The sequence below is a fragment of the Rhinolophus sinicus genome, chromosome 2 (assembly GCF_057876585.1).
Source record: "Rhinolophus sinicus isolate RSI-liver-muscle chromosome 2, RSI-T2T, whole genome shotgun sequence".
Taxonomy (NCBI): domain Eukaryota; kingdom Metazoa; phylum Chordata; class Mammalia; order Chiroptera; family Rhinolophidae; genus Rhinolophus; species Rhinolophus sinicus.
Window position 1 is genome coordinate 158411251 of NC_142502.1, and position 22397 is coordinate 158433647.

Consider the following 22397-nt stretch of genomic DNA (forward strand, 5'->3'; position numbering starts at 1 on the left):
TAATCCAGAGGGCAGAGAGACATTTGACCCATGTAATTATTTTTCAATGAATGCACATTACAATAATAAAACTTCTCCAATGATGATTCATCACACCATTTTTAAGCATTGTAAACATGAAGCTAACCGTGAAACTGGCTATTGTGAAGGCAGGTTACAAATTCACCTGGCTTGTCACTATATAGAAGACTAACTCTCATGGCCCTAGACCTTAAAATTAAGAAATAGGATTATAGTAATAATGACTTCTAGGGACACAGAAAGGAATAGTTGCTAGTAAGCATCTATAGTTTTATGATATTCTCAGAGGTCAAGCCTATGAAAGATTCACACTAGGTCCTCCTTACCTCACTAGATTCCCAGACTGCAGCTGGACCTCCTTCAATCTGCCCTCCATACTGTCACCAGGGAGTGCCATATCAATTAGTGTTAGAAAATATAATTCTCTGTCCAAAATTTTTCAGTGTTCTCTACCCCCTGAGGGATTAAAATGTAAATTCTTTCAAGTGGCATCTAAGGCCATTGAGAATCTAACTATCTCCTACCTCCCTTGCTCCCTCCAAGCTTTAACCTTCGTTTAACACTGAACTACATAAGGATTTCCTGAACTCACCAGGCTTACATCTGTGTGCTGTTTCACAATGCTGCTGTTCTGTTACCTAGAATGTTCCACTACTTGTACAATGCCTGACAAAGTACTGTACTCAATTTGTCAAGTCTGAGTACAACTGCCATCTTCGTCAAGTTCTCTAAGACTCCTCCAGGACAACGGAAGAGATCATTCTCCAGTGGTGTGCTGGTAAACTAATTCTCGGAAGGAAAAAAAAGCCCTGATATAGTCAGTCCTGTTATAACATGTTTTGAAAACTCAATTGTTTCAATGTGCTTGTTATATTAGGAAGTAACATGAGCACAATATTAATCCCATTTGCTTATGTGCCATTAAATATTAGATGGTTAGATGAATACAGAAAACTGTACCCAGCTGCACCGAGCCCTGAGCAGTAGGAATACATAGCACACACATTCCTCAAACATCTCCCAGCTACCTTAGTTCACCTCTTGTGTCACATCACATCAGGTTTTTAACTTTTCCCTCAGATTACAGACATTTTCCTTCCACCACTTCAAAATAACTCACAAGAGGCAACCTTTCCCATGCCCACTTCCACAAACAAACTTCAAGTATTTTTCAAGGCAAAAAACCGTATTTATTACATTTATGTACAAGTTTTTCTGTGAACACAAGTTTTCATTTCATCCACACAAATATGGTCAACTGATTTTTGACAGAGATGCAAAGGCAATTTAACGGAGTACTCTTTTCCATAAATGGTGTTGTAACAACTGAACATCTGTAAGTAAAAACATATGAACCTCAACCTAAACCTCACAGCTTACATAAAAATGAACTCAAAATGGATCATAGATCTAAATATAAAAAGCAAAGCTATAAAACTTTTAGAACCATACGATAAAATTGTTGTGACATGGGGTTAGGTGAAGAATTTTTAGACATGATACTAACAGCACGATCCATAAAAAAAAAATTAAAAATTAGACTTCAAATTAAAAACTTTTGTTTTGTGAAAGACACTGTCAAGAGAAGAAAAAGCAGACTACAGACTGGGAGAAAATACTTACAAATAAGCATATCTGACAGAGGATTTGTATCCAGAATACGTAAAGAACTCTCAAAACTCAACAGAAAACATAGACCCCAATTAAAAAATAGGCAAAAGACCTGAAAAAAGAGTTCACCAAAGAGAATAGATGGAAGGCAACTAATGAAAAGATGTTCAACATTTTTAGCCATTAGGGAAATCCAAATTAAAGGCATAATGATATCAGTACAGCTAAAAAAATTTTAAAAATTGGTAACACCAAATACAAGAGACTATGCAGAGCAACTGCAATTCTCATACTTTGCTAGTAAGGATACAAAATGGAACAGCCATTCTGAAAAAGTTTGGCAGTTTTTTATAAAGAATAAATGTACACTTACCATATAACCCAGCAACCCCACTCCTTGGTATTTACTCTAGAGAAATGAAAACTTGTGTTCATAGAAAAACTTGTACATAAATGTTTGTTACAGTTCTATTCATAATTACCCAAAACAGGAAATAAGCAAGATGTCTTTCAACAGGTGACTAGATAAACAAATTGTAGTGCAGTTTATCAATAGAATAGCACTAAGGAATAAAATGAATGAATTACTGACACATGCAACAGCTTGGATGAATTTCAAAAGCATTAGCTGAGTGAAAGAAGCCAGTCTGAAAAGGTTACACACTGTTTGATTTCATTTATATGATAACAGAGGTTGTCAGAGGTTAAGACAAGATAGCCAGGAATTAGAAGTGTGATACAAAGGGATAGAATGAGGGAGTTTTGGGGATAACGGAAAAGTTCTGAATCCTGGTTGTGGTGGTGGTTACATGGATCTACATCTAGGTTAAAATTTATAGAACTATACACCCTCCCCCCAAAAAGTCAATTTTACTATATGTTAATTTTAATTTTTTAAACGTTTAAAAACATATACATACCATACCTTAGAACTTTCTAATTCTTTACAAATTAAGGCTCAAAAGTAAATGTTTTCAGTTGTGTGTATATCAGCGAAATGGGAACATGCAGAGACAGCTAACAGGAGACTTAAAATGTTTTAAATCACCTATAAAGATATGGCCCAAGTATAAATTCTAGACTCAAAAACAACTATATCCTTAAACCAACCATAGAGGCTATTAATAACTAATGTCAACTAAACACAAATATTTACTATCACATAAAAAAATAAAAACGGTAATTTGAGACAAATACAATATATATCAAATCAAAGGAAGTCTAAATGAAGATTCCACATTCATACTAGATGCTATTTTGGTCCTTGGAATAGAAATGACATTACTGTCCATTATCATTATGTACTATATATAGATACACAGATAGATATAATGGAGTATTAGTCAGCCACAAAAAAAAGAAAAAAATATCCTTCCATTTGTGACAACCTGGATGAAACTGGAGGACATAAAGCTAAGTAAAATAAGCCAGACATAAAAGACGAATATTGTATGATCTCACTGATACTCAGAATCTATAAATACCAAATGCACAGAAGCAGAGAAGAGAGTGGTGTTCCAGGAGCTGGTGGTAGGGAAAATGGGGAGATACTGGTCAAAGGATATAAACTTTCAGTTATAAGATAAATAATTTTGGGGCATCTAATATATACAGCATGGTGATTACAGTTAATATTACTCTACTATATACTTGAAATTTGCTAAGAGAACAGATCTTGAATGTTCTCACTCAAAAAAGGGGGGTTAACTATGTGAAGTGATGGATATGTCAACTAGCTTGATTGTGGTAACCATTTCACAATGGATACATGTATCAAATCGTCACATTATACACCTTAAATATATACAATTTTTGTCAACTATACCTCAATAAAGCTAAGGGCAAGGGGAACGCTGACTGGGATTAAGTACTAAGACTGGTCACAATTGCACTATTCTGTAAACCATCCTGAGAAGGCATGAAATATTATTTTTTCTCCCAAGAAATAAACCCAGAGCAAATCAGTCCACTGTAACACCAGAGAATTACAATTCAAGACAGCTATTTTCTATAACTACACACACACATATATATATATATATATGGATGGCTGCCATTAAAGTTAGTAGATCTTAGACTGTGATTTTAGGAAGCAAAACAACCAAATGACCAAAGTCACTTATTTAAATAAGTAAACAACCTCACCATCTCTAACTGTGTCCTAGTTTTTAAAGCATTAAATGTAAGTTATCCGTGGGAGCACTCAATTCCTTTCAAATTACAACCACACTTGTATAATTTTTCAATCTTAAGTCTTCTGAAGATATGAGCTTTCCGAAGCAAATCCAGCTCTTTGTAGAGCTGAAGTATGTTAAAATGTAAAGTTTGGTGCAACTAAAAAATTGACAACAAATATTTACCTACTGTTCAACAGGCTAATTGAGTGCTTAAACATTCCAAGCCCTAAGGGGAGGTCACACAGAAAGATCGCCATGGTATAGATTCTCAAGGACTTGGCTGAGGAGACAACAGACCCCTGAGAGAGACAGACACCAGAACTATAAATAAAGTGCTATGTATAATAACATCTACATAAGATATGAAAACATTCTTTGACAAATCTCTCATGTAAGTCAAACGGTAACTCAGAAGAGAAAATAATTTCATCTGCTGTAGAGAGGCACTGGGACACAGTGAAAAGAAGAGCATGCTGAAGTGTAAAGACTTGTCTCAGCTCTGCATGAAAAATTCCAGGGTTAAGTTCCAACTGCTCCACAGTGCAGTTAGTAGACATAGTACCTGACACAAAAAGGACATTTGTTCATTTACCTCTGATTTGGATTTGGCTAAGCAAGGAAAGAGGGGTAGGCAGGGGCTCTGTATAGAACGGACTCACTCAGAATGTCTGCAACCAACACCTATGGCAAGCTCGCTGCTTTAATTCAATATTGCCTTCTCAGAACCATGTGAGAGGAAAGATGCTGACACCCAAAAGAAGGAGCTGGCCACTCTCCTTGCTCCTCCAGAGCACAAACTCTTCTATCAAGGGCCTCACTGTCCTGGACCCCAGCTGCGCTGGTACCTCAGGCACAGGGACCCCCTATGATGCACCAGCTGTGTGGCTTAGTGTCAGTCTGGTTCTGAGTCTCAGAAAGCTCAGCTGAAAGAATGGAATCGGATTAGGTCCTTTACAGCATCACAATCTACAAATACAAAAATTAGAAATATTAACCATAGAACACAAACCTTACTAAGTTGTCAGCTGTATGAGTAAAAAGAGCTTATTATATTTGTTATATGGACTTCACTTGTTTGTTCTACAAGAAATATCAAACTGTTTGAGAAATGCCAAACTGGAAAAGCAGACACTACTGAATTCTTTAAAAGAACGATTCTTACCTTAGTCTCAAAATATTAAAATGGCTAGATCTCACAGTGAAGAATAACCTATGCAAAGATTCATCACAACTCTTCACGAGATTGACTCAGAACAATGTTGTTGTAAATCATGTAGTGTTAGTGCCTCTACACCACCAAGTGCAGCCGAGATCCCAGCAGGTCTGCATGCAGCAAGAAAAGGTCAGGAGGCTTCTGTGCAGCAAAAGAAACCGTCAACAAAACAAAAAGGCAACTAATCGAATGGGAGATGATATTGGCAAACAACGTCTCTGATGAGGGTCTAATATCCAAAATATATAAAGAACTTGTACAACTCAACAACAAAAGACAAACATGGCAATTAAAAATAGACAGAGGACCTGAACAGACACTTCTCCCAAGAATACACATAAGTGACCAACAGATATATGAAAAAATGCTCAACTTAACTAGCTATCAGGGAAATGCAAATTAAAATCACAACGAGATACCACATTACACCTGTTAGAATGGCTATTGTCAACCAGACAAGTAATAACAAGTGTTGGAGAGGCTGTAAGGAAAAAAAGAACCCTCACACACTGCTGGTGGGAATGTAAACTGGTATAGCCACTATGGAAAACAATATGAAGGTTCCTCAAAATATTAATAATACAATTACCATATGACCCAGCAATCCTTTTTCTGGGTAACCACCCTAAAAATCTGAAAACACTTATCCACAAAGATATGTACCCCTATGTTCACTGCAGCATTATTCACGGTGGCCAAGCATGGAAACAACCAAAGTGTCCTTTGACAGATGATTGGACAAAGAAGATGTGGTATATATATACAATGGACTATTACTTGGCCGTAAGAACAGATGAAATACTGCCATTTGTGACAACACGGATGGATCATAAGATTATCATGCTAAGTGAAATAAGTCGGACAGAAAAAGTCGAGAACCATGATTTCACTCATATGTGGGATATAAAACTGAAAGCAATAAATGAACAATACAAACAAATAAAAAACTCACAGACACAGATAACAGTCTAGTGGTTACCAGAAGGGAAGGGAGGAGGCAGGGTGGTAGAAGAGGGTAAAGGGGGTCAAATATATGGTGATGGAAAAAGAATTGACTCTGGTCGCTGAACACACAGTGCAATATATAGATGATGTAAAATAGAATTGTACACTTGACATTTATACAATTTTATTAACCAACGTCACTCCAATAAATAAAAATTTTTCAAAACAATCACCTTTCTTAACTTCCAGACCTCAAATCCAAAAAAAGAAAACAAATCATCTTAACAGTTACTGATAAAGAGTTAACGAATGGCAACTACATATTATGCATTGTATTAGTCACTTTACATGGGTTACCTTATTTAGTTCTCACAACAATCCTATGAGGTAGCTAGTAATTATCACAATTGTAATGATGAGAAAATTGAGGCTTGGGATTAGGAAATTTGCCCACAGCTACACAGCACTTCACAAAGTCTAAAAATAAGATAATCAAAGACGAATGTACCAGTATCTCAAGCCTCCAGGAAAACACACACTGATCACTGCACCCAACTGTCCACATCCCTTTGGTAGATGTAGCCCTACAATGAAGATGTGGGCTACTACACTATCGTGGCTTGATATTATTATTTCTTAATGTAAACTAGAAATTAGCTTTGCTTTCCATCTGAGTCTTCAGTCAATTTGCTGAGCATGAAATCAGTTCCCCTAAGCAAACCGAGTTATTTAGATCTGCAATCGCTGAGGAACAGACACCAGACTATTCAAGTTAAGGTCACTCCCTGGTGGGCATGTCTATTTCTTTACTCATTAACCACAACATTCCTTTATCTCTTCTTTTGAATATTAACTTTCTCTACTGGATTTCTAATATGTTCTATATATAGCAAAAAATGTGATGCTGAGTCACTAGAGTGAGTTCCTAAAGAGCACCAGGTCCATATGCTTAAGATGCCAGGGATAGACAGCAAATACATAATATTTTATTGAGAAAACTAAAGACTATGACTTCCATTCTTTCTTTAACATAAGGACATCTGCAAGGAGGTGGGCAGTAACAGTGGCTGCGAAAGCAAGACAAAAACTTCTTAAAAAAAAACAGCTCTGAAAAAAAAGGAAAGAAAGCAATATTAAATCTCTCCAAATATACAAAGAAGTACTTGATAGAAAAGCCACAATTTTAAACTATGAAACATGAAAGACCGCCTTAATTTGGAAAAAATTCAGAATATATATTACACATTTAGTGTACGAATAAATGTCTTTTTCACTAAATCTGTACTGATAAAGCTCAAGCTAAAGTATCTGCAAAAATAGAAAAGAGGCATGCATGGTCAAGATGAAAAAAACTAAAATCACTTAAATCCTTCTTCCCTTATCCTCATAATCATTAATTTTATCAAATTTAAAAAATTAAAGTAAGTAGTTTTTCAGATCACTGTGAGCCAAGGTACATGCTTATTGTAGAAAATGTGAAAAATATTAAATACTATAAGCGATGACTGAAAAACCTAACTACTCAGCACATTTTATTTTATATCCTGTCTTTTTAATAAATGTTTCCTTTTTGAGACACTCAAAAGTACCATCCTACTTTTTTCATTTAGCATATTGTGAACATCTTCTTACACCGTATACTCTTCAATATTATAATAAAAATAATTGGCAGGTGATAAAATCATGATTTTATCACCTGCCAATTATTTTTATTATAATCAATATAACAAACAAAAATTTTAAAGAACATGATTTATAATGGTTTTACAGTATTTGGTTATAATGGCTGTAGCATAATTTAATCATGTAAGAGGCCTCCAATTTTTTAACATTATGAATAGCATTGTAATGAGTAACACACACATGCACACACATATTTGTGCACATCTCTTATTTCCCTCTTAATAAATTCCTAAAAATGGAATTTTGGACAAAGGGTATGAACATTCTTAAGGATTCCAAATACTGCCAAATTGCTATTGCAATGGACTAAAATGTTTATGAACCCCCAAAATTTATATGTTGAAGTCTAATCCCCAACGTGATGGTAGTTAGAAAGGGGGCAAGGTAATTAATTAGGTCATGAGGGTGGAATCTTCATAAAACAGGATTGGTGCCCTTAGAAGCAGAGGCCAGAGAACTACCTAGCTCTTTCCTCCATGTGAGGATACAGGAAGTCTGCAGTCTGCAACCCTGAAGAGGGCCCTCACCAAAACCCAGTCATGCTGGCACCTTGATCTTGGACTTCCAGAACTGTGAGAAATATACTGCGTTGTCTATAAGCCACCTGTTGTTTATGATACCATAAATTTATGGCATTTTGTTACAGCAGACCGAGCTAAGATAGCCATTTAGAAAGTTGTACCAATTTATGCTTCTATGCTTCTACCAACAGCAAATATTTGCCGACACTTGATTCTTTTTTACACGAGAGATCTATTGAAGCATGCAGTCTATGACATAATGATTCTAACTTCTTAGGCTTTTTCTAAAATCTTAGTTCATAAGCTGAGAGGAAAGTCTTTTAGAAGTAATATCTCTTGTAGTAAATAAATACTTATCTACAGTAGACCAATTTTTCCAGTGTCACATTTGCTTAACAAATTTACTTGTGTTAATTAAATTTAAATGCTTTTAATTAAAAATAGTACGAACTGCATAAATCTATTTTTAAAATAAGACTATCCTTCTATGTGTATATTTGCAATAAGAAATGTCTGAAATGATGAAGATAACCATGGTAAACTAAGGATTTGAGGATAATGAGGTTTTTTTCCCCCCAAACTTTCTTCTTTTTACTTCTCTGTATGACTTACTTCTCTATGAAAATTAAACTATGAGCTATCATTATTTTTTTAATGAAGCCACTCTAAAAATTATGACATATAAAAGTCATAAAGTTCTTAAAATAAGAAAAATTAAAGTAAAATTCTACACTTCCATTTTCAGTGATGATGGAGTAGCTGGTACTGGGCTAGACCCCCTGCTGTAAGTGACCATGAAACTGGGCAATATATATGAAATATTATTATCAGATGTTGGACAATAGACAGCTCAGGACTGTGAATCCTGAAAGAAGGGAAACAAAGACTCATGAATGCTCTGGCTTTCTGCTTATGCTATAGGGAAGAGAAACCCCAAAAGAGCACAGAGAGCTCACCAGGCTGAGAAAACAGAGATCAAAGTTTGAGGCTACTGAAGTCGCTGGAATTTGAGGGGCAGATTACAAAAAAGAAGGGAGCTATGGAAAGAAAAAGTTTCAGAAATCTGTAGAGATCTCCTAATTCATTGCCTGGAGATTAAGCTGTATGTACAAGACTCCATGAAGCCAGTCAAAGAGTAAAATCTGGGGAAAGAACAAGTAAGGAATGTGAGCTGAACAACTTCTGAGCTTGCAAAGGTCTGGGAGCTGTTCAAATTACTGGCAGCTACAGTGGAGAGACCTTACTATCACATGCATCCAATAGAGATCCCAGAAAGGCTATGCCTCTGTATTAGGGATAAATTAGTCCTGGAATTAATAAAACTGCTGAAAACCAAGGATAAAGAGAAAAAGGAAAGATCTTTAAAACAGCCAGAGGGCGGGGGAAGCATATCAAATGAGCAATGGTAGGAATGACCACTAATTTTTCATCAGAAAACAATTTAAGCTAAGAAATACGAAAATGATTTTAAAGTGCTAGAAGAAGGGGGAAAAAATCTGTCAACTTAAAATTCTATATCCAGCATAAATATCTTTCAAAAATGAAGGCAAAAGGGAATAACAACATCCAGAATTGTCCTCCTGATATAAACAAGTAGAAAACTAGACAAAATACAAAACAATTGTTTTCAGATACTGTATGACAGGCAGTATGGAAACATGATCCCTGAAAGAAGGGAAACACATGAGGTGACCCCTAAGATTATCCCAGCTTTCTGTCTGGAACTACAACACAGACAGTGGGAACCCAAATAGAGCCAATGGTCTCACTGAGTTGAGGTGATATAGCTTAGAGTTTGTGGAGTCTGAGACAGTTAGAATTTGCAGGGTATAGTACCACAGAGGAATAAACTAAACAGAAGTGCTCCAAATATCTACAAAAGGGGTCTCCTTGAGTTTCTGGATAAATACCAATCTGCATATGTGTGGTGTGTAAATTTATGAGGCTAGACAGAGAACAGTTACCAAGCAAATAACAAATACTGGGGATCTCTAAGCCAAACAACTCCCAGAGTTCACACAGTGCCAGGATCATTCAGTTGCCACCAGCCAGGGTGAATAAACCTCGATGAATATATAGGGCAACCAACGGTGACACAAGAAGACACACACCTCAGCAACTGGCCCAAACTAGCCCTAAACTGAAATGTATTCTAGAACTGCCCAAATCAAAACCCAAAAAACCCTAAAAACAAAACTCAAAAGGTCACACTGATCCACAAGTAAACTGCCTGTCAGAACAAAATATTCGAGGGAAAAAAAAAAAAATCAAGATACACAACATAATAACTTCATAAAAAATTACCAGACATAAGAAAAAATAAAAGTGGTAACCTATGATTGGGACCCAGAATTGGCAGGTATAAAGAGAATTTTAATACAAGGTATTTAAAATAGCTATTAGAAAAGAGTTCAAAGGCTTAAAGGAAAAGATGAACATAATGAAGAAAATTAGAGAAAAATCTCAACAGAGAAGAGGAAATTACTTTTTAAAACACCAATGGTAATTCTAGAACTGAAAAAAAAAACCTGACATAAAAAATTATCTGGATGGGCATAATAGCGTATTAGACAAAGTTAATGTTTAAAAAGAAATCAATATACTTGAAGACAAGGAAACAGAAACTTTTCACACTAAAGGAAAAGAGATTGAAAGAAAAATGGACAGAGCTTCAGTGACTTGTGAGTTAATATTAAGTGGTCAAACACATGTAGGACTATAGTCTGAGCACAAAAGAAATACTTGGGAACTAAAAAATCTGTAGTTACAAATTTTATAAATATGATGAGAACAATACATAGATCAACCTCAATAAACTCCAAGAATAAACAGAAACAAAACTACACCAAGAGGCATAATAAAGTTGCTGTGAAAACCAGTGATAGAGAGAAAAATCTTAAAAGTAGCCAAAGGAAAAAGTATATTACATACAGGAAAACAAATATAAGGATCACAACAAAGTTTTTGTCAGAAACTATGCAAAAAAGATAGTGGCATAATATCTTTAAGGTGCTAAAAGGGGAAAAAAACCTTGAAAACCTAGAATTCTATATCCACTAACAATAGTAACTTTCAAAATAGAAGGTAAAATGACAGAAAGAAAAAGAGAGAAAGAGAGAGAAAATGTTACACTATAAGAAATACAAAAGGAAGTTTTTCAAGCAAAAGATATATGATACCAGACACAAACTTGAATCTATATAAAGAAATGAAGATCTGAAGAAATGGGTAAAATGAAGATAAATAGTAAAAATATATTTCTCATTTTTAATTGCTCTAAAAGGTAACTACCTGAGAAAACCAAAAAGAATAGCAATGCGGTTTAAGCACACATAAAATCAAAATATGTGTCAAGCACAAAAGATGGAAGGGAAGAATTAGGAGTACACTATTATATAAGATTCTTGCATTACACATGAAATGGTATAATATTATTTGAGGGCAGACTGTTATTAAGTAATTAATAAGTTATAAGGGCCACCACTAAAAAAATTTTAAGAGATATGTTATAAACCAATAGAAGAAATAAAATGGAATCATAATAAAAACCTCACCTAAAAGCAGATAGTAAACTAAGGAAAAAAAACAATAGTAAGATGGTACATTTTAATCCAACTATATCAATAATTACATAAATATAAAAGGTCTAAACTAGTGGTTGGCAAACTTTTTCTGTAAAGAGCCAGAAAATATTTCAGGCTTTGAGAACCGTATGTTCTCTGCCCCAACTATTTAACCTTGTCACTGTAGCACAAAAGCAGGCATAGACTTTATGTAAATGAATGGGCATGATTGTGTTCCAATAAAACTTTATTTACACAAACAGGTGGCAGGTCAAGTTTATTCTGCCAGCCAGTTTGCCAACTCAGAGTCTAAACACACCAAATTAAAAGAGATATTACCAGACTATATAAAAGAGCAAGATCCAATTCTATGCTCTCTACAAGAAACCCACTTTAAACAAAATGATATAAATACGTTAAAAGGACAGAAAAAGATATACCACGCAAATATTAATCAAAACGAATTTTAGTATCAGAAACAGACTTCAAACCAAAGGGAGTTCCCAGGGATAGTAACTTCATGATGACAGAGAGGTCAAGACTTAGCAATCTTAACCGTGCTTGTATCTAATTTATTTTCAAGTTGATAAATTTGACAAGTTAGATGAAACGGACAGGTTCCTTGAAAGACACAAATTACCAAAACAGGCATAAAAAGAAATAGAAGCTCTGAATAATCTTGTACCCAGTCTTTTAAAAACTGAATCTTTAATTAAGAACCTTTCCACAAAGAAAACCGCGGGCCAAGATGGCTTCATTGATGACGTCTATCAAACATTTAATGAAGAACATCAATTGTACCCAAACTTTTCCATAAAAGAGAGGGAAAAGAAACATTGCTGGTAGAAGTGTAACATGGTAAAGCCACTTAGGAATTTGTTCTGTCAGTCATAATGTTAAACACACACCTATTCTATTCCCCAGCAGTCCCACTGCTAGGTATTCACCCACAACAACATGAGTCACAAAAAGCCTTCCACAAGAATGTTCAGAGCAGCATTAGTTCTAACAGTTGAAAACTGGAAACAACCCTTTCCATAATAATAATAAATTACAGATATCCATACAATTGAATACTAGCTAGCAACTAAAAGGAACTAACTACTGTTACATGTAACACAGATGAAATACATATTTTAAACCAGAGCTTCATGTAATTTTTATTCCCAGAAATATAAATTTATACCACAGTTATATAAGTACTGTAAGTATATTAAGTATATAAGTAAGTAAAAAAACAAAAAGAAGATATAAGGGATTTAGGTAGTTTATAAATTCATCAGTGTTACATAAGTCATAAACTATATGTAATAGCTGTCATCTTACATAAGTGCTTAATTGCCATTTAAGTCATGTTACAATACTCTGTTAAAGTTCAATTTTCTACTTTTGTGCTTCAAAGAGTTCCAATCCCAAAATTTGGTCTTCAATCACCTAACTACCCTAATTTCTCATTAATCCTAACTCAACCTGTACATTTTAGATAAGAACTCCTGCTCACCAGTTCCCTTGCTCTTTCTTCCCTGGTACTGTTTTTGCCACCTCGTTACTAGTGTTCTCTTACTTTTCGCTGCACAGACTTGTCTTTCTACCTCCTTTAAAACTGAACCAAAAACTCATCTTTTCCACAAGTGCTAAACCACCTCAGATTCTTTCCAAATTCTCTCAGCATTTGAAGATCTTGCTCCTAAATAGATGTATTTATTTTACTGAATTTGGACCTCTCTTCTCAATGACTCACCACCTCCATCCCCTGGCTTAGAGAGTATAACCTTTGGGGGAGAACTGAAAAGATTACAGTCCTCTTCAAGGTTCTTTCTCTTGTGCTGTTTTTACTTTTCTTTCTTGGAGTGCATTCTATTTGCCAAAGGCTTAAACTTCATAGGGATGGAGGGGGTAGGAGAGAAACAGAGGCAAAGAGATGGTAGATTAGGGCTGCTCTGGACTCGATTTTAAAGTTGAAAAAACCTTTAGGCTTCAATATCTGTTCCGACTACTCCACAGCCCAAAGAAAGCAAACAGGATTTCAGAGACTTTAGGTGAGGAATAAGGAAGTGTGTTTGTCTACGAATTCCCTGTATTGTACCGGATGGCCGGACAGGATGAAGCACTGTTTCAAGGACACTAAAATATTTCTGGCTTTCTGGCAGCAAATATTTCTATGGATTTCTTGTTAAGTCTTAGTGGGTGGGGGTTTGACTGGAGCTGGGCAAAAAGTAAGTATTAAAAAATGTCTACACTCTCAAACTAAGTGCCAGTATTGGCAGTTACTTTTTGTTCTGCGTGCATTCTTACTTAGGAATTACGGTCATTACTCATCTCATTTCACAACTTTCAACTATAAACTTTATGCCTGCCAAATCATATCTATAAACCTGACCACGCTCCTGAGCTAGACCCGTATTTCCAACTGATAAATCGGTCTTGCTGTTACTTATCTCAAAACGTAACTATTTATCTGAAAGCAAACTCAGTATCCGCCTCTCAAACTTGCACATATCATTGTTCTGCCAAGTCAGGAACCTTGGATTCCTTCTCAACTTTCTCTGTCATCTCCAAACACTAACCAAGTCAGAAAGACTTAAACTCCTAAATCTCTCTGAAATCAGTGCTGTTTCTACCCCCACTACAATTCTGTAATTCAGACCATCATAGTCTCTTTCCTGAACTAGAGCAGAGCCTTAAATAGTATCCTTGACCGATCTACCTACCAGAGGCCAGAGAGACGGCCCCATCCACTCACCCTGCCATATGTATTACTCGGTGAATAAATGTCTCCATTCTCTGTTCCTACACACTATTCTCTTCATTACTGCTATAATCAGTTTTCTAAAACACCAAACTATGTGCATCACTTCCCCACCTATAAAACAAAATAAAAATCCAAATCACTAGTATGGCATATGAAACTATTCACAATTCGTTCCCGTTTTACCTAGTGTGATTTCCTAATTTTCTTTTTGTATTCAACAGATCAAACTTCACCTTTCTCCTTAAAAACACTATGCCCTTTCATTTTTAATAATCTAGAATACATAGGAACTCAGTCCAGCTTATTTTATTTTTATGAGCTCCCTTATACTATTTAAAGCCATTAGCTAAAGCTGTACAGTGGTAATGAGTGAAGAAACAATCAGGCGACAGAGCCAACTCTCAGCTTATTTATTAACATGGTCAGTGCAGACTAAATGGAAGTGAATAAAATGTTCCAACCACCTACTGAGTTTCTTCCTTAGAATAAGTTAATGTTAAAAGTCTTCAAATACAGACATATTAACCCTTCTTTTGATTGACAGGCACAAAGAATACTACAATTCAAGTTTCTTCACATGTGTCCATTTTCTTTCTTTCACCTTTCACACCTCCCTTCCCCATTTCCGCCCTTTCTTCTTACACTTTTCTCCTCCTGCGACCTACGTTTCCACAGCACCCCCTTCGTCCACCTTCACAAGATCATCAGCATTTCCTCTATCATGCTCATCGGTAGACGCTTAAAAATTTACAAAGCACTTCCACATATACTTACTTGGTTCTTAGAAACTCATTTTTGGGATTGCAAAATCAACAAATATAAAATTGTTTTATATGTGTAACATTATATACAACAGATGTTGCCCTTATAAGTAAAATATAAGACACTTTTCTTATATTTTAACTTGAATTTGAGGAAATTGCAGTTCACAAAGTTCAGTGATTCATCTTACCTACTTCTCTATTCCCTCTGCCTAGAGCTCCGTAATTCCTCCTTTCCTGCTCATCTCTTAAGACACAGCTCACGCCTTCCCCTCCTCCCAGAGCAAGAATGTTATTCCTGTTTCATTGCTATCAGAATATTTTCACACCACTAGAAGAATCAAAGTCTCTGGATTCCTACTCTGGTGTCTTTTTTACCAAACAACATTTTCCTTATTAACTAATGTTATCTTTATTAATGCCCATTAATGATCCAGCATTTTATAAAGTCAACCGGAGAAACATTTCATGGGTAGCCAATGTTGATTTACCAATGTTGAGGGTAAAACTGTACACCAAAACAGCCCTAGCTTTCCTTAAAAATCAGGAGTTTAAGGAATGTCTCTAAATCCTCTAGAAAAGATCTAGATACTATCTCTTGAAGTAATGACATCTGAAGCTGCCACAGCAAAGGAGTGAAACAGCACTTCATAAACCCTAAATTAAACTACCGTGTTTCCCCGAAAATAAGACCTAGCCGGCCAATCAACTCTAATGTGTCTTTTGGAGCAAAAATTAATATAAGACCCGGTATCATATATAATATCATATCATATCATACCCGGTCTTATAGTAAAATAAGACCGGGTCTTATATTAATTTTTGCTCCAAAAGATGCATTAGAGTTGATTGTCCGGCTAGGTCTTATTTTCAGAGAAACACGGTAGCACAAGTTTTAAGAGATGCCTCTTAATATCCTGGAAACACTTAGGATTTACGTCCCAATTCCACCACATATTTGTCTGACGTGGGCAAGTCATTTAACCTCCCTGAGTCAAATTTCCTCTTTGACAAAATAAGGTAATGCCACCTACCTTTCAGAATTAAGAGAATTAAATGAAAGTATGACTGCAAATCACTTAGCCTGAAACATAATAGTGAAAAAATGGTAACCCCTTTTATAATTGTTTTTATGTACACCATTATTGTTTTCAAAACCATACCCAACAACCAACTCTTAACATGTCCTAGGACTTTGTGGCCCAGCAGCAACCACAATAAATGCCTTCAAGGAAGTTATCTCCATGACTTCTGGATCCCCTTCCTGGGTCATAACTCAGGTCCTAGAAATATAATTTGGAATATCTCCTCCTAAATGCATTATCTTGTTCTCTGCTGCACGAAAACTCAAAGGACGTTCCTGTAGCTTCTCCTTGTTGGCTTGGCTTTCAACTACCTGGAACAACACACAGAGTCAGCTGCAAATCTGGCAAATTTTACTGCCAATCTGTTTTTTCAATCATTTATAAAAAAATAAAATAAAATGAAATAAAAATGGTCCCAGCATTGATCACCTGAAAGATAATGAGGCTGGACTGTTGTTTCATGTTAATAACCGAAGTCAAAGACTAAATAAATATAGATAAAAGAGCTCCCCTTTGGTTACACACATATTTTAACCCTTAAGAAATTACATGGACTTCTCCCAACAGATTATATTTAATGTTTAGTAAGCTTATCCTTTAGCTTTAGAATACACTTCAGCAGTTTTCCTGATACAAAAACATGCCATCTATAGAACCCAGAATCTACTCTAGGGCTAAACTCCTACAAATTCTTGGTTTTCCTCAACATTTTTCTCTATCCATCTTCATATTGCTTCCTGAGCTCCCCTTCTGACTACCCACTATAGATGTAGGCTTAAGGTTCAGCTCCCAAATCATTTCCATTACATCATTCTACCTTTCATGTTCCATTTTAAGGACTTACATTACTTAAGGAAGCTTTTATCCTTTTGAATTGCTGAAATACAGCATATCATACACTTGACTACCATCTCTAACTGAAGAATCTTGCTTAGAATAAAAAGACTGGATATTTTTCCTGTTACAATAGTCTAAATAAAATAAAGAAGACATACTTTGAAGACAAATGCAGAGTAGATAAACCCATTTCAAAAATAATTTTTTCAAAGTTATTTTCATCATTGCTTCCTATTATTACCTTTGATAAAAGAACAGTGTATGCCATTTCATCACAGTAAATTTTGGTGTTAAACAGCATAGAAGGGAAATGCTTACGAGCTATTAGAGAACATGTGGAAACATATTATTATTATTACTACACCACATTTGGCAATAGTGGCATTAAGGTCTCTCAAGTCATCCTTAAAATTTTTCACCTACATATAGAATAAAGCCAGGCAACTAATTCTCAGTTAAGCCACTGAAATGTAAATTTACCTAATATTAACATGAATCAACAGTCCAGCCAATTACCCTTCAAGACTACTTTTGCTCTAACCAGATTCCAAAGCCCTTTCCCCCCTTAAAAGCTGGAAGGTTGGCTAACCCAGAAGAATTTATTAAGCTGGGCAAGGCAAATGAATCATATTTTCCCTCTGTCATTCTCTAACATCTACATTGAAGCTAAGCAGTTTGCATGGTCTATAGCTACTCAGTTCATATATCCATGAATTTTAAATATGAGTACCAAGCAATTTACAATGCCATAATTATTCTTAAATAAAGAAAATTCCGACTTAATGAAAATTTGAGCAATGGTTGTATTTTATTATAAAATGATATTTCTGATGTCTTTTGAAACCATATTTAACTAAATATTTTATTCACATAATTGAATTATGTAATAGCCCTAAAGAAAAGATCTGTATGTCTAAGTTCTATAAAATTCCTAGAAGCATGTCATGTGTCCAAAAATGTACAATAAACTGTAGTAATTTCATAATCTTTATTATAATAGCAGTCAAAAGAAAATTAGGAGTTGGTTACTCTGAAACATCAAAATTCTGTATCAGTTAAAAAATAATATGACCCTGGAAACTTTTGATGGCTCCATGTAACTCTCTTAGCCTTGCTAGCATTACTTCAGACTAAAGGGATGACCCATGTATTTATCATCTGAAGTACCACCAACATAATGCCTGTCTGAGATCTAAAGCAATATAGCAAGAATCTATTACTGCCATAATGAAGATGCTTTTGAGTTATAACTTGTTTTTAAATTTAATCTCTAACCTGTGAATAAAGTTGATTTAATGAAATTCTAAAAATAAGGGCAATTAAAAAATATTACGTGATATACTTTAAAAATAATTGAAATTAATGTTTTAAAAGAGGCATAAAAAAGTAAGCTCATGTGTGACAAATAGTAAGAAGTTACACGTTGTTACAGGTAAAGATGTTGTGAGCTGCCTAAGAGTCAAAGTTAAGAGGACTATAAACAGAAGAAGAGCTGCTATAAAAGCAATAGAGGAACCTCTTAAGGCAGAAGCAGAGAATATCCAGAAGAAATCTACCACTGTCACTGCAAAAAACATTTGCTAAACTACATATTCATGACACTAATTAGACCTGGGTTATAGCGAATTAAAAAGAACAAAATGTAACAAAACAGGAATTACATAAATTTTATCACTAAAACCTAACAGTTTAATGATGTCACCAAAAAATTCACTTAATAGAAAGTAACGTTCAATGATCTCATGGTTCCACTCGGAGAAAGGGGTTGCAATTAATACTAGACCTTAAAAACTCCTGGTTTCTTCATCTAAGCTTATCCAGTAGGCCTCTAGAACTCAATGCAATGTTAATAATTGCAAATCAATTATTAACATTTTGGTTCTAGAATAATGAAACTGCAACAAGGCTCCCAATGACATTCAGAAAAACTGACACCTTTAGTCTAACTTGATATGCACACCTAATTAAAGTGAACAGAGGAAGGAGGGAAAAAAAATTAGAGCATCATTTGCACTAACTGACCCTTAAGGCAGACTATTATTTGATCATGTATTTATCTAGGAATTTTTTTTTTGTAGCTTCAAAGTGACTTTGTTAACAGCAAGGAAACAAATTGACATACAAGTGCCTGTATATACATGATGAACCATAAACCTACTCTAAGAAGTTCATCTAATATTTTAATCTAGATGAGTTTCTTTTCAATGAGAAAAATATCAGCAGTTCCACTAATAATGCATATTGTTTTAAACTTTTCAGTAAAAGCTCATCCAGTGTTACACCATTTCATGTATAAAAGTAGTCAACTCAAACGTCTGCATCCTTAGAAGGAACAATACCCAGGGACCTGCCCAACAACCCTGGTTCCATCACTAGCAATTGCATCGTCCCTTTTTTTGACCGCTCTGGTTTCCAGATCTGCAAAATAATCATCTTCATGATCTACTCTTCCAGCTCTAGAAGAAATGTGACTCAACACATAGGTCTTTTTACCAAGCTTTCCATGCTCCCTTCTATTTAGTTATTACCACTGATTTGCAAGCAATAAGCATTATTGTCCCTTAGTTCTACAAGTGGAAAAAACAGCCCACTCTCATCAAAGGTGTTAGGGGGATACAGCCTTTCCAAACACTGTTGTGCTACAGAAATAAGTCTCAAGGTGAATAATATAGAAGCAATTAAAATGTTAAAAGGTGTTAGGTTTCAATATTTCAGGCTACTGTTTTATGTGCCAGTACATTCTCCCTACCAATGAGTAGTAAAACTCAAGGACAATGGGGAGGGAAAAAACTGTAATTCTCCACTAATTATTCAAGAACTAAAAAGGTGCCAACTGAAAATATTAACACTTTTTTGCAGAAATGTTTTCTCTGACTGATGAATTACATTAAAGGGCAAAATCTGATCTACAAAAATTTCTCAAATATGTTTAAGTACTCCCTAAAAAAAGCTTTCACTGTAAAGTATAAGGAATTAGTAAGATTATATATATATATATATATATATATATATATATATATATATATATGATTAAGGAAATATTTAAAAGATTAAAGAGCTAGCTGTGCAATTCTTAACTGCTGCTTCTCAGTGACATGAAGAACCTCCATGGGCTGCCAGAGACGGATTCTGTGGACTGCCACTGCCTAACTCTGGTATGCATTTTCTGTGTCCCTAACTCATGCTTAAGAGTATTGTGCAAATACAAGATTATTAAATTAAGCATGTGACATTCTAAGCAAGATTCCCAACTGTTAGAAAACTCAACCTGATTTTAGTATTGCTTTCTAGAGCTGCTAGCTTACCAACATCTTTCCAGTTCAACAATTAAAGTTAAAATATCTTAAAACTTATATCAATTTTGCATGATCTTGTAAAGAAACAATTCAAAGCAAGGGAAAGAAAGCATGCCAATTGCTTATTAATCTTGTAGAATAAAACTCAGTAGCAAATTATAATAGTACAGTCCAGTCTAAACGTTAAATTGGGAAGAACTACGCCACTGCTTTAGATGGAGAGACCTGAAGAAAGGATCTTTTGCAGATGGAGAGGCTTCTACAATAACTTCAAGGTGCAGTTACAAGAATTTTCAGCAAAACTAATAACTTGTGAAATACCATCAAACACAGAAATACATTAAAAAATAAAGGATAACTGACAAGGTCCAGCTGCGAGCCACCTTTCGGTTGGAATGTCAAAAGAAAATGTCAAAATCACCTTGTGACTGTAATCCCCCAGCCTTCAAAGTTCAGAACCAAGCCAGGATGTGTACTTAAACTGTTTCTCAGCATCCTTCTTTAAATGCAACTTCCTCTCCAGAAAGTCACTTCACTTCAGTTACTTGAATGCCCAAATTCCAGCACCCAAGAATCTTAGGACCCCAAGTATCTGCAGAGGAGCCTTCCAGCGACCGCCTGCGCATCCCTTTCCACCTCGGGTTAAACCTCGGAGGTGCTCCAGTCACTTCCCCCATTCAAGCGCCCCAGTTCCCTCTCTCACCTCCCAGTGGACCTCTTCCCGTCGACCTTGAGGGGCCCCCAGGTCGGAACCTTAGAGCCCCAAGTGAATTGACGGGAGCCCCCTTCCCTGCAGCGCGCGCAACTGCCCCACACTCTCCGGTGCCCCCCCTTCCACCACGACCCGGATCACGAAAGCCCTCCTACTAGACCGAGGCGACCCCCTTCTCCTTTGACGCCCTACGTTTCTCCAACCAGAAAAACAATTCCAGGGAAATGCATCGAGAGCCTACTAAACGCAAGCTCCCACTACGCGCGGCGCGGTCTGTACGGGGCTCGCCGTCCTCCTCTTCCCGACCAGAGGGCCGACGCTGCCTCCACCCCGGTGTGGAGACGCCGGCCGAAGCCAGACTGCGCCGGGCGCGGGCACCGGGGGCCGGAGAGGCAGCCGCTAACGGCGGCGTGGGGGACGGGGAGCGGGCACCGGTACGGCCGGGCACGGGCCGCGAGGATACTCACCGGTCAGGGCGCGCGGGGCGGCCTCATCCAGGGGCACCTGCGGCCAGGCAGGACGGGTCCGGACGGCGCAGTCACCGAGAGGGCGAGTCCGCCCGCCCGCAGGTCCCGTCCGGTCCCCTCCGACTGCCCGAGCGAACGCAGTCTCGCTTCCTCCGAACGGAGCTCGGGGACCCCAGCTCCGCCGGATGCCCCCGCCAGGCCCCCACCCCTTTCCCCGGCCGCCTCCCCTTCTTCACCCTTTTCCCCTCCCCCCACCCCCCAACCCCCACCAGAATGGAAAATACCTCCCGGGGCGGGGGGCGGCGGGAGCACGCCTCTCTGAAGGGCAGCCTACCGTGACCAATAGCAGGCGGGGCTCTGGAGGGGCGGGATTCCTAGAGGCCAATCCGAAGGCATGTAGGTGATGGCCGGAGGAGGGAGGCAGGGAGCGAGATGGGGGCGGCCCTGGAGTCAGGGAGGTCTGGCCGCTCCGGTGCGCGCTGTGCGCGGCTGCCATTTTGGAGTCTGGCAGCTGTGACGGCGGCCGGGTCCGGCCTGAGGGGAAAGGGAGGAGCCAGTCAGGTGGCTGAGATACTGTCACGTGGGCTAGAGGGGCGGGGTAAAGCGGGCAGCGGCTGGAGGGGAGAGGTCGGCGGCGGCGAGTCACTAGAGCTGGGGAGGATCATGTGGTTGGAGAAGGGTCATCGGTGGGCTTGGGGGCAGAAGGTCAATCCGAGGTGGGAAAAGGAAAAAGGTTTGGCTCTGGTTTCAACT

At 37.1% G+C, this 22397-nt stretch overlaps 1 protein-coding gene across 4 annotated transcripts in view; it reads right to left on the reverse strand.

Annotated features, from left to right (window-relative positions):
• The window catches only part of SOCS5 (suppressor of cytokine signaling 5), a 61889-nt gene extending 39735 nt beyond the window's left edge, over positions 1–22154 (reverse strand). The window contains exon 1 of one of the 4 annotated variants that reach the window (XM_019748636.3): positions 21979–22154. The gene's annotated coding sequence lies outside the window, so the exon portion shown is untranslated. The other 3 variants (XM_019748639.3, XM_019748635.3, XM_074331945.2) reach the window with 3 other exon arrangements.
• Between the last annotated feature and the right edge of the window lie 243 nt (positions 22155–22397).